The 12,892-nt window shown below is 38.0% G+C and overlaps 1 protein-coding gene across 30 annotated transcripts in view; it reads left to right on the top strand.

The window, feature by feature from the left end:
- LOC106081129 (glutamate-gated chloride channel) overlaps positions 1-12,892 on the top strand; it is a 274,102-nt gene that overhangs the window by 63,766 nt on the left and 197,444 nt on the right. Inside the window, exon 3 of one of the 30 annotated variants that reach the window (XM_013242892.2) lies at positions 7,115-7,147. The exons of the other annotated variants lie outside the window; for them this stretch is intronic. The gene's annotated coding sequence lies outside the window, so the exon portion shown is untranslated. The remainder of the gene's footprint in view (positions 1-7,114; positions 7,148-12,892) is intronic. 30 annotated transcript variants of the gene reach the window in all.

Raw genomic sequence — 12,892 nt, 5'->3', positions numbered from 1 at the left:
CTAACCTAACTACGATTGAGAAGTGTGCGGTATTATAGTAAGTACTTCCCGCCTTTCTTTTTCCTTAGTCAGTGTTGACCAAATCCGTCTAACATCAACGAAAGTTTAACCCAATAGAAAGTACTTTATTCTCGCGAACTAAATGCAACATTTATGTTAAACATTTGCAACATACGTTTGTATTTAAAATTTATAGAGCTTACATACCTTAACAATAGTTCGTTCATGTTTGCTGTAGTTACAACAAACAACTCATACTTCCCGTGTAATGATAAAGACGAACATTGCTTTAACTTTGAAGGCATAAACGCACGCATCTCCGTTCACCTGTTTATTACAAGACTATGGTTTATTGCTTTGATTGCAGAATGCAATGTAATTTCATGCAACACAAGTTTTTAATTAAATTTCAGATGTGCTTTTAAGATTAAACGCACACCCACTCACAAACACAGTGGTACAAGTTTATAGAGTCTCTCAGAGAAGAAAACATTAAAAGCGGTAAAATGAACACACAAATACTACAGGAAAATATATATAAATCAACTGGATGTTGGGCAGATACAGCGGGTAAAGAAAGACAGGTAATAATTTGCCTGTGAACTTTTTTTAGTAAGACAACAAACAAATTGAGTACCATTGCCATACCATTTATTCATATATACCCACCCATGTACATCCCAGGATGTTATGTTACTTTGAAGTCACTACAATAGGTCATACGGGCACGATATCTCTTGTTGAAGGCATAGATACATCGCCATAGTTCTCGTCAGGTGTTATTTTTTATGGCTGTATATATTTTACAACTCTTAACCCTATGAGGACTTATTCTTCGTCCTCAAAGGGTTAACCTTTCGATAAGACTTTGATTTTTTGCATATAACAAAAGTGTCGCCAAAATGGCAAAAGTGTTGATCCTTCTATGAAACAAGTAAAAAGGCGTTAAGTTCGGCAGGGCCGAACTTTGGATACCCACCACCTCGGGTATATATGTAAACCACCTTTCCTCAATATCCGGTGAAAAATGCATACCTTATGTCCCATAGCAGTTATATTGAAATATGTCCCGATTTGGACCAAATACTTATAAGTACAAGTCATTGTTCAATTGTGTATAACAACACATTGGTCTTTTTAGTAGCTATATCTATGTCAGCTATATGCAAATCTTGATCGATCTAAACCAAATTGCAGAAATATGTGGAGGGGCTTAACTTGACTCTCTGTCCCAAATTTCGGCAACATCGGACAATAAATGCGCCTTTTATGGCCCCAAAACTTAAAACCGAGAGATAGGTCGACATGGCAGCTATATCCAAATCTGAACCGATCTGAGTGAAATTGAAGAATGATGTCGAAGGGCCTAACACAACTTATTGTCCCAAATTGCGGCGACATCGGACAATAAATGAGCTCTTTATGGCCCCGAAACCTTAAACTGAGAGATAGATCTATATGGCAGGTATATCCAAATCTATACCGATCTCCAGATTGCAGAAAGATGTCGAAGGGCCTTACATAACTCACTGTCCCAAATTTCGGCGACATCGGACAATAAATTCGACTTTCATGGACCCAAATTCTTAAATCGAGGGATCGGTTATCCAAATCTGATTCGATCTGGGCCAAATTGAAAACAGAAATCGAAGGGCCTAACACAACCCACTGCCCCAAATTTCAGCAAAATCTGATAATATATGTGACTTTTATGGGCCTAAGACCCTAAATCGGCGGATGGGTCTATATGGGAGCTATATACAAATCTGGGCCGATCTGGGCCAAATTGAAGAAAGATATCGAAGGGCCTAACATAACTCACTGTCCCAAATTTCAGCAAAATCGGATATTAAATATGGTTTTTATGGCCCTTAAACCCTATATCGGCCGATCGGTCTATATGGCGGATATATCAAGATATAGTCCTATACAGCCCATCTTCTAACTTAACCTGCTAATGACAAAAGAAAAAAATCTGTGAAAAATATCGGCTCAATATCTTACCCTTATCTTTAGAAACGTCGGATTTCGGAGATGGGTGGTGCGATTTAAACGAAATTTTGTGTGCTTTCTTATAGTAATATAAAACCAAAAATTTGGTATCGAAGTTTTGTATGGGCTACCTAGGGGGACCGCCCCTCTCCAAAACCAACCAAATATATTTATAGACCAATCACGACAATATGAATCTGAAATGAAAGGTAGCCTTTTTCGATAGCAAGTTTCTGGGGGTCCTCATCTTCCCCAAAACACCCCCCACACAGGACTTATTTACTGACCATGGCAATATGGGACTCAAATAAAAGGTATTTGTAGTAGAAAACGAGTTTGATATCCAAATAAAGAACCAACTGTTTGGGGGCACCCCCCACCCAAAAAAATCCCCAAAGAGGAAAAATTTACTGATCATCGCAATATGGGGCTCAAACAAAAGGTATTTTAGATTAAAATTTGAATCTGATGTACATTTTCAGGGCCAAGTCACCGGCTTCCCCAACCCCCAAACACCCCCCTAAACCTGACATGTTTGCCGACTACGTAAATCCGGCGTTAAATGATATTTGGGACTAGTGTACGAATCTGATTCAGCATTCGGGATTATCTGTCTAGGGATCGTATCACCCATATAACAACCACTTAATAGGACATATTTGCTCACCATGACAATTTGGGACTCCAAGAGTGTGGGGCACGATGTAAATAGTTTTAAGGACACAAAATTTTAATAATTTTTTTTAAAGGCAAAACTTCAATGAAATTTGAAAATTGAAAATTATGGCTTCCAGGGGCTCAAGATGTCAAATCGGGAGATCGATTTATATGGGAGCTATATCAGGTTATACACCGACTTTGGCCGTACTTGGGACGATTTTTGGAAGCCATAACAAAATAATCTGTGCAAAATTTCAGCTCAGTGGGATGACAATTGTGGCCTCTAGGATCTCAGAACTTAGGTCTTAGTTGTCATTCGATGTTGGTAAGTTTTAAGAACTTGGCAAATGTGATTTATCGAACTATACTCTGCCGCCAAATAGTCGAATATTCCGTTTTAAGTTATTGGGACTTTAAAAGATGCATTTGTCAACCGATTTCACTGAAACATCTCTGTTCAATGTGACCTAGACCGGCCAGTATGGGTTCTGCAGAAATCACTCCACGGGAGACCTCATGGCACTTCTGTCGGAACGATGGAGACGTTCTATCCACCAGTTTGATGAGAGTAAGGTCATGGCTGTGGATATCTTCAAGGCATTTAAAAGGGTCTGGCACGGTGCACTTTTATCAAAGCTAGTCGCTTTTGGAGTCGGTAATAACTTCGTTAGATTTATATCCAGTTTTCTCAGAGATCGCACTGTACGAGTTGTTGTAGATGGGTTCTCATCAGATGAGTATACATTGACCGCAGGAGTGCCACAAGGCTCTGTTCTTTCCCCTTCCCTTTTTATACCCTCCACTATAAGATGGGGGGTATACTAATTTCGTCATTCTGATTGTAACTACTCGAAATATTCGCCTTAGACCCCATAAAGTATATATATTCTTGATCGTCGTGAAATTTTATGTCGATCTAGCCATGTCCGTCCGTCTGTCCGTCCGTCCGTCCGTCTGTCTGTCGAAAGCACGCTAACTTCCGAAGGAGTAAAGCTAGCCGCTTGAAATTTTGCACAAATACTTCTTATTTTGCACAAATACTTCTTATTAGTGTAGGTCGGTTGGTATTGTAAATGGGCCATATCGGTCCATGTTTTGATATAGCTGCCATATAAACCGATCTTGTGTCTTGACTTCTTGAGCCTCTAGAGTGCGCAATTATTATCCGATTGGGATGAAATTTTGCACGACGTGTTTTGTTATTATATCCAACAACTGTGCCAAATATGGTACAAATCGGTCCATCACCTGATATAGTTGCCATATAAACCGATCTTGGGTCTTGACTTCTTGAGCCTCTAGAGTGCGCAATTCTTATCCGATTGGAATGAAATTTACACGACGTGTTTTGTTATGATATCCAACAACTGTGCCAAGTATGGTTCAAATCGGTCCATAACCTTATATTGCTGTCATATAAACCGATCTTGGGTCTTGACTTCTTGAGCCTCTAGAGGGCGCAATTCTTATCCAATTTGAATGAATTTTGGCACGACGTGTTTCGTTATTATATCCAACAACTGTGCCAAGTATGGTTCAAATCGGTCCATAACCTGATATAGGTGCCATATAAACCGATCTGGGATCTTGACTTCTTGAGCCTCTAGAGGTCGCAATTATTATCCGATTTGCCTGAAACGACATACGACGGATTCTCTCATGATCATTAACATACGTGTTTATTATGGTCTGAATCGGTCTATAGCCCGATACAGCTCCCATATAAATCGATCTCTCTATTTTACTTCTTGAGCCCACAAAGAACGCAATTCTTATTCGAATTGGCTGACATTTTACACAGGTCTCCAACATAAATATAATTTAATTGTGGTCCAAACCGGACCATATCTTAATATCGCTCTAATCGCAGAGCAAATATTTTCTTATATCCTTTTTTTGCCTAAGAAGCGATACCGGGAAAAGAACTCGACAAATGCGATCCATGGTGGAGGGTATATAAGATTCGGCCCGGCCGAACTTAGCACGCTTTTACTTGTTCTTATTTTCATTGACGATCTATTGGGTCAGACTTCGATTCCAGTCTACTCATTTGTCGATGACGGTAGTCTGTTTCATTCATATTCATTCGACCATAGGCCTAGTCCTCAAGAAATTGTGGACAGGAGGCGCATTATGGATGAGACGCTCTCCCAGGATTTGTTGGCCATTTCCGAGTGGTGTAGAATGAACAGTGTAGACTTTAACGCGCAGAAGACGCAGTGCTGTTTCTTGTCTCACAAGCGATTCACTGACGTCAGTATCTATCGACGGTATATAGAGCTATTGAACAGTCTTGATGTCCTGGGCATGAAGAAACAATGTGTTGTTCATTGGTCAAAACATGTATTCGAAGTGGCGAAATATGCATTCAAGTGTTTAGGCTTTCTCAAGCGCTGCAAGAAATATTTCACCTCTTCTGATCTTCTTAATATCTATACTACCTACATTAGGCTGAGGATGGAATATAACTCTCCAGGGATGATTTTGCAGGAGCTGTAGAGTATTGTTCTATCGTTATTTTCATAGGGATATTCGTCTTCTTATCACTGACGTTAGGACGTTCACCAGGAATACAAGCCTTGCCAGGAACTCACACCTGTTTGTAATTGATCGGCCAGTCGACCGAACGATGCTTTACCGAGAAAAATCATTTTTCGCTCGAACCATTCGTATGTGGAATCGACTTCCGGCTAATGTCTACTCCACCGACATTGACGTTCACAAATTTAAGACTAATATCAATAAACATTACTCATTCTTTTCCCCACTCCAACCCTGAATTTTCCTAATTGCCAAAGCAATGCACTGCATATATAAGGGACATCCCCTGCGTGTTTGTTACGTGAAAAAAACGTGCATTTATTATCCGATTTCTCTGAAATTTGTCACAAAGAGTTGTATTAAGCTCCTTAACGTATACCAAATATGGTCAATGTCAGACTATATTTGCATTTAGCTGTAATATATACCGATCGTCCAATCTAAGCTCTGAGGCCCATAAAAGGCGCATTTATTAACTGATTTTGCTGAAATTTGGCACAGTGAAATTTGTAAGGCTCCTCGCACTGAGTATGCTCATGATAAGGCTATATTTGGATACATCTTCCATATATATCGATCTCCAGACTTTAGCTCTTGGGCCGATAAAAGGCGCATTTAATATCCGATTTCACTGAAATTTGATACAGAGAGCTGATTAGGCTGTTCAACATCCGTGTCCTGTATGGTCTAGATGGATCTTTATTCCGATTTCGTTGAAATTTGGTACAATGAGTTGTACACAGTCCCATCTACACATCTTGAATATGGTGGAGATGGGACTGAGTTTAGATATAGCTACCATATAGGCCAATCTCCCGTTTTGTGGTCCAGGACAGTGAATTGCGTTAGACCCATAGATGTCCTCGGCAAGTTTAGTCCAGATAGGACCATATTTCGATCTTGCTGCTATGGTTTCTTAAAATGTGTTTTTTTTTACCGCACTTAAGTTTGTCAGTCGCGAAATCTTTGCAATGACATTGGAAATGCTCGAACGTCTCATCATCTCACATGCCCCTACACATGATATCAGTTGCCGCACATTTTCTGGACAAGTGAGCTCTTAGTCCTAAATGTCCCTTAATGATACCGGAAACACTCGTTCTTACTGCTTTCAGCACTAATCTCTCACGATTCTGATCTTCCCAGAGGATTTTTGTCATCCTAACGATTTGGCTGTTCCAGAGTTGACTGTCCGTAAAGATGTTCTCACTCGACGTCCTCGAGTTGACATGACACCACCTCACGCATTTTTTGACCGCCCCGATTTCCACCTGTGGGATCGCATTATGGTCAGACTGTCGGGAAAAGACCTCAGTCTCTGGTTCTCAATGCAGACCATCCGTGTAGCATGAACTTCCAGATGGTAATACCAGAGTTCCGTTAATCCAATACTGTGCAGGTGTCGAATCCGAAGTCTCTTCCATTCCATCCAGGTTTTTCCATCGTTGCCTCGATTAAAACGGGATCGTGTGACCTACTCCTATCCCCTATACATTCTCTCTTCGCCTTGGCCACTTCTCAAAGCCGCAGTGTCCTTACACATAATTTGTCGGATATTTAGAATAGTATCCAGTGCCTTAGTGGGCGTAGTCTGCAAAGACAACATGTTCTCTGAACCTGTTGGCCCACTTCCTTGTGAAAAGGCATAGTTTTACCTTCCCTGTGTTAAGATTCAGACCCCTGGGTCTGATCCATTGTCTACTTAGCATACGGTTTCAATTCCCTCTACATTCAGTATCCGTTATAGCTTAGTTAAGGAGGTCACATATAGGAGTGGCGATAAAAAGCCCTTCTGTGGCACACCCTGTGTCACCATTATGATTTTTGAAAATTAATTAGCCAGATAACAAATAATTTTAAATAATTTTATTTTATAAAATTATGTTTAATTTGAAAATTATATTTTTTCTTGTACTTGCAGGTAGTTTCTCATTAATTTTAAAAGCGAATAAGAGTAAGTAAAACCAATAAAAATTTCGGATAATATTTGATCGTTTATGGTTCATTATGGGTTATAATAGGCTATAAATAGACACAGCTTTCTCATAGACTGATCTCCCGATTTAACTGCACGAGCATAACAAATATTGAAAACTCCAAGAAAATTGATTCAGCCATTGTTGCATCGCCCGATTATTGTGGCACAATTTTCAACCAACCTTCATGACATTTGGCGCTGCTTGTCAACAGGTCTCCGCTCAATTTCAATAAAATCTGTTTGATTTGGAATTAGTTCCCATATATATCCATCGCCCAATTTTCAATAGTAGGGCCCTATGGTATATTAGAGCACACTCTTAACCTGATAGGCCCATATACAATCGACTTCGACGTACACCAAAAATATTGTAGCAGAGAGCCTTTTTCTACAGAAAATTGTGGGCTTGTGGTAGAGCAACGGATATCGCTAGATCGACTGAAACCGTCTTAGCAATTGAGAATATGTAGACTTTATGAAGTCATAGATCAACACTTCGAGACATTACAAACGGAACGATAATGCATGTATATCTCAGCTTTATGCTGAATGGTTTAAATATCTGCATAGATAACTGCTCCAGTCAATTATTTTGTAAAACATGAAACGATACTTAAACCAGTAAGGAAAGGTAAAAGTCGGGCGGAGCCGATTATATATAATTCCCTACACTTACCCTACAATCATAAATTCGGGCAATATATGAATATATATGTATATGAGAGCTATACCTAAATCTGAACCGACCTTTAAACAGATCATTTGAAAATTGTTGTTATTACGGCCATATAAGTGCAAATTTGGCGATAAATATATATGGGTGTTACATCCAAATTTAAACTGATTTTTATGCCCTACACCACTACTGTAGTTCAGGGTATTATAACTTAGGGAACTTGTTTATAACACCCAAAAGGATGAGAGATAGACCCATTGATCAGTATACCGATCGACTCAGAATCACTTTCTGATTCGATTTAGCTATGTCCGTCTGTCTGTCTGTCTGTCCGTCCGTCTGTCCGTCCGTCCATGTTAATTTGTGTACAGTACAGGTCGCAGTTTTCATCCGATCATCTTCAAATTTGGTACAGGCATTTTTTGTGCCTAGAGATAAGCCTGTTGAAATTGTTGAGAAATCGGTTGAGATCTGGATATAGCTCCCATATATATGTTCACCCGATTTTCAGTAATAATGCAATTAAATGGTCATTTGTTAACCGATTCTCTCAAAATTTGGCAGAAAGGTTTTTTGCGATTGTCGACTTTACTGGTGAATTTCATGAACATTGGTTCAGATTAAGATGTAGCTCTCATATATATATATCGCCCGATTTTTACTCCTAGAGCCACTGCAAGCACATTTATTGACCTGTCTTGCCAAAATTTTGCACAACGCTTTCCTCGACGACTACCACAATACAGATAGAGTTTGGTCAAAATCGGATCAGATTTAGATATAGCTCCCATATATATGTTCGTTCGATTTCCAGTAACATTGCAATGAAATGGTTTTTGTTAACCGATTTTCTCGAAATTCGGCAGGAGGGATTTTCTCTTGACTTTTAATATTACCGGTGAATTTCGTGGAAATCGGTTCAGATTTAGATATAGCTCTAATATATATATATATATCGCCCGATTTTAACTTCTAGAGTCACAGCAAGCGCATTAATTGATCAATCTTACCAAAATATTGCACAACGCTTTCCTCAATGATTGCCACAGTATCTGAGGAGTTTGCTCGAAATCGGTTCTGATTTAGATATAGCTCTCATATAAAGGGTGATTTTTTTGAGGTTAGGATTTTCATGCATTAGTATTTGACAGATCACGTGGGATTTCAGACATGGTGTCAAAGAGAAAGATGCTCAGTATGCTTTGACATTTCATCATGAATAGACTTACTAACGAGCAACGCTTGCAAATCATTGAATTTTATTACCAAAATCAGTGTTCGGTTCGAAATGTGTTCAAATTTTGACAAATTTTGTTCAGCGATGAGGCTCATTTCTGGTTGAATGGCTACGTAAATAAGCAAAATTGCCGCATTTGGAGTGAAGAGCAACCAGAAGCCGTTCAAGAACTGCCCATGCATCCCGAAAAATGCACTGTTTGGTGTGGTTTGTACGCTGGTGGAATCATTGGACCGTATTTTTTCAAAGATGCTGTTGGACGCAACGTTACGGTGAATGAACACATTTCGAACCGAACACTGATTTTGGTAATAAAATTCAATGATTTGCAAGCGTTGCTCGTTAGTAAGTCTATTCATGATGAAATGTCAAAGCATACTGAGCATCTTTCTCTTTGACACCATGTCTGAAATCCCACGTGATCTGTCAAATACTAATGCATGAAAATCCTAACCTCAAAAAAATCACCCTTTATATATTCGTCCGATTTTGAGAAATATTGCGAAAATGTGATCATTTGATATCCAATTCTGTCGAAAATTTGCAGGAAAGATTTTCTTATGACTCTCAATATTACTGGTGAATTTCATAGAAATCGACCCAGATTTAGATATAGCTGTCATATATGTATATTGCCCGATTTTCTCTTCAAGAGCCACTGCAAGCGCATTTATTGACCAATCTCGCCAAAATTGTGCACAACGCTTTCCTCGACGACAAATACATTATCTGAGAACTTTGCTCGGAACCGGTTCAGAATTAGATATAGCTCTCATATATACGTTCGTCAGATTTTGGGTAATTTGCCATAATGTTGTAGGTCTAGGGTATTATACAGTCGGCACCGCCCAACTTTTGCCCTTCTTTACTTGCTTTTTCATCAAATTATGTTTATAATAGCCTTATAAGTGTAAATCGGGCGATATATATATATGGGAGCTAATCTAAAACTGAACCGATTTAACAGATATGTTAAGATCAGTAACAAAACAATCCATGCCAAATTCTGTGCAGTTCGCTTGAAAAATCGCTTGATGAAATTTTGCGGATATGTTAAAATCAGCAACAAAACAGTCCGTGCCAAATTTTCTGCAGATCGGTTGAAAATTGTAGCTACTACTATATCTATTCAAGTGCAAATCGGGCGATACATATATATGGGAGCTATATCTAAATCTGAACCGATTTTTACCAAAATCAATAGCGGTCGTCCTTGGATCACAAAAATGATAGGTGCAAAATTTCACGATGATTGGATAACAAATACGACCGGCACTTTGATTACAAAAATATATGGACTCACAGACGGACAGACGGACATGGCTTAATCGAATCAGAAAGTGATTCTGAGTCGATCGGTATACTTATCAATGGGTCCAGCTCTTCTCCTTCTTAACGTTGCAAACAAATGCACAAACTTATAATACCCTGTACCACAATGGTGGTGTAGGGTTTAAAAAATGTCTATTGGCTAACTTTTAATTTAATTCAATCCATCCAATCTATAATTATTCCATCCACCATAAGATAGGGGTATACTAACTTCGCCATTACGTTTGTTAAACATCAAAATATTGGTCTAAATATAGCACATATATTCTTCCATAAAGCATATATATTCTTGATCGCCATGACATTTTAAATCGTCTAGCCATGTCCATCCGTCTGTCTGTCAGTGGAAAGCACGCTAACTTTCGAAACAGTAAAGGTAGGCATTTGAAATTATGCAAATTATCCTATCAGTGTATCCATATCGGTCCATGTTTTGATATGGCTGCCATATTAACCGATCTTGTATCTTAACCTCTTGGCCCTCTAGACGTTGCAATTATTTTCCCATTATGCTGAAATTTTGTACAACCATTTCTCCTATGACCTAGAACATGTGTGCCAAATACGGGATGGATCGATTAATCTGATATTGCTCCCATATAAACATATCTCTCGATATTACTTCATGAGCCCCTATATTGCTCAATTCTTATCCGATTTGGTCGCAATTGACATCTACGAGGGGCTCCAACATCCGAGCCAAGTATGGCCCAAATCGGTCCATAACCTGATGTAGCTCTAATAGCATAGCAATTTTTATTCATTATCCTTTGTTTGCTTAACAAGAGATACCAAGCAAAGAACTTGGCAAATACAATCAATCGCGGAGGGTATATAAAATTAGGCCCGGCCGAACTTTGCACGCTTTTACTTGTTTTATTTTTCCATCGTATCATCTACACTGTTTCGGTCAAAATTTCGAAGAAAAGTTATGCTTGTAGAAGTTCGAACGCATGTCAAAGCAACAAGGCACAGTCTGAACATTTTGTTGACAATGCCAATAGCAAATAAGTGTCTCTTAAGTAGTATTTGCCAATAAATTGTTTCTTTTGTCTCCTTAAGTGTTTTTTCATGGCTAAAAACTTTAGGCCACTTGAGGACAAAATAGCAAATTTGTATTTATCTTTATGGCACTTTGTTCTCACATGATTCGCAATCAACGCATGCAGGCGCATGTGAACTTCAGAGTCCTCCAATCGAACTTATGTTTCATTATTTCTGGTTCTAAGAGTAAAATTGTGACATTAGTCTGTGAATAGATTTTTCAAATTTGCTAACAGTTGCTAAGTGCTTTAGTCTTAAATTATTAATTTAAGCCATAATTTGTCAGAATTTTGGTTTAAGATTTTCGGAAAATGCTACTTGAAGTATGTGGAGAACTGTAGATGCTATTGTTGAAATTTCTATGTATGTATGTATGTACGAGTGTATATGGATGTGTCCATCAATGCATTTAGTTTTGTTATGTTTGTTGAACTTGAATCACTTGGCAGTTACGTGTATTAGGTGGCGTATACTTTATGCCCGACACACATTGGAAAGTATACGCCTCTATGAACAATGAATTTTGTGGCATTTTCGAACCATTAATGCATGACCATCCCTTGGGCGATTGTGCTGAAATTTTCTATCGTCATTATTGAGAAGCATTTATTATATTGAAACAGCAGTTTTTTTAATAAAAAAAAAATTATTAAAAAAATCCAAACAAATTTAAATTTTTCAAAAAAAAAAATAATGTTAAAACTTAATCTTTTTATTTTTAAGCCACAATATTTTTACAACAAAAAATAATTTGTTTATGATCACATTGCCAAAAAATGATTTTGATAACTTTGACATAAACTGTATACTGTAAATACATTTTTTAAAATAACTACCATCAAATGCAACAAGAAATTAACGGCTTCTAGAAAAATTTTTCCCAAGAATTTTTAGAAAATATTTTGTTTGAATTTTTGAGCTATAAAAAATTGCATACTTTTGACAATCCAAATTTTCCTCAAATCATAACCTTATATGAGACACTAAAGTTAATGTTTTATTTAGTTATTTTTTATGCGATTCCAGAATTTTTATACCCCCCACCATAGGATGGGATTATACTAATTTCGTCATTCTGTTTGTAACACATCGAAATATGCATTTAAGACTCCATAAAGCATATATATTATTGATAGTCATGTCATTTTAAGTCGATCTAGCCATGTCCGTCCATATAAACCGATCTTGGTTCTTGACTTCTTGAGCCTCTAGAGGGAGCGATTCTCGTCCGATTTTTGATACAGCTGCCATATAAACCGATCTTGGATCTTGACTTCTTGACCAATAAAGCGCGCAATTCTAATCTGATTTGGCTGAAATTTTGCATGAGGTGTTTTGTTATGACTTCCACGGTCCTTGTAGTGCTTATGTGACAAACATATTTTTTGTAAATGTTATTTGATCCAAATAAATTAAAAATAACAAGTTAGTG

This window comes from Stomoxys calcitrans, chromosome 2 (assembly GCF_963082655.1).
Source record: "Stomoxys calcitrans chromosome 2, idStoCalc2.1, whole genome shotgun sequence".
Classification (NCBI taxonomy): Eukaryota; Metazoa; Arthropoda; class Insecta; order Diptera; family Muscidae; genus Stomoxys; species Stomoxys calcitrans.
This window is presented reverse-complemented; position numbering and strand designations above follow the sequence as displayed.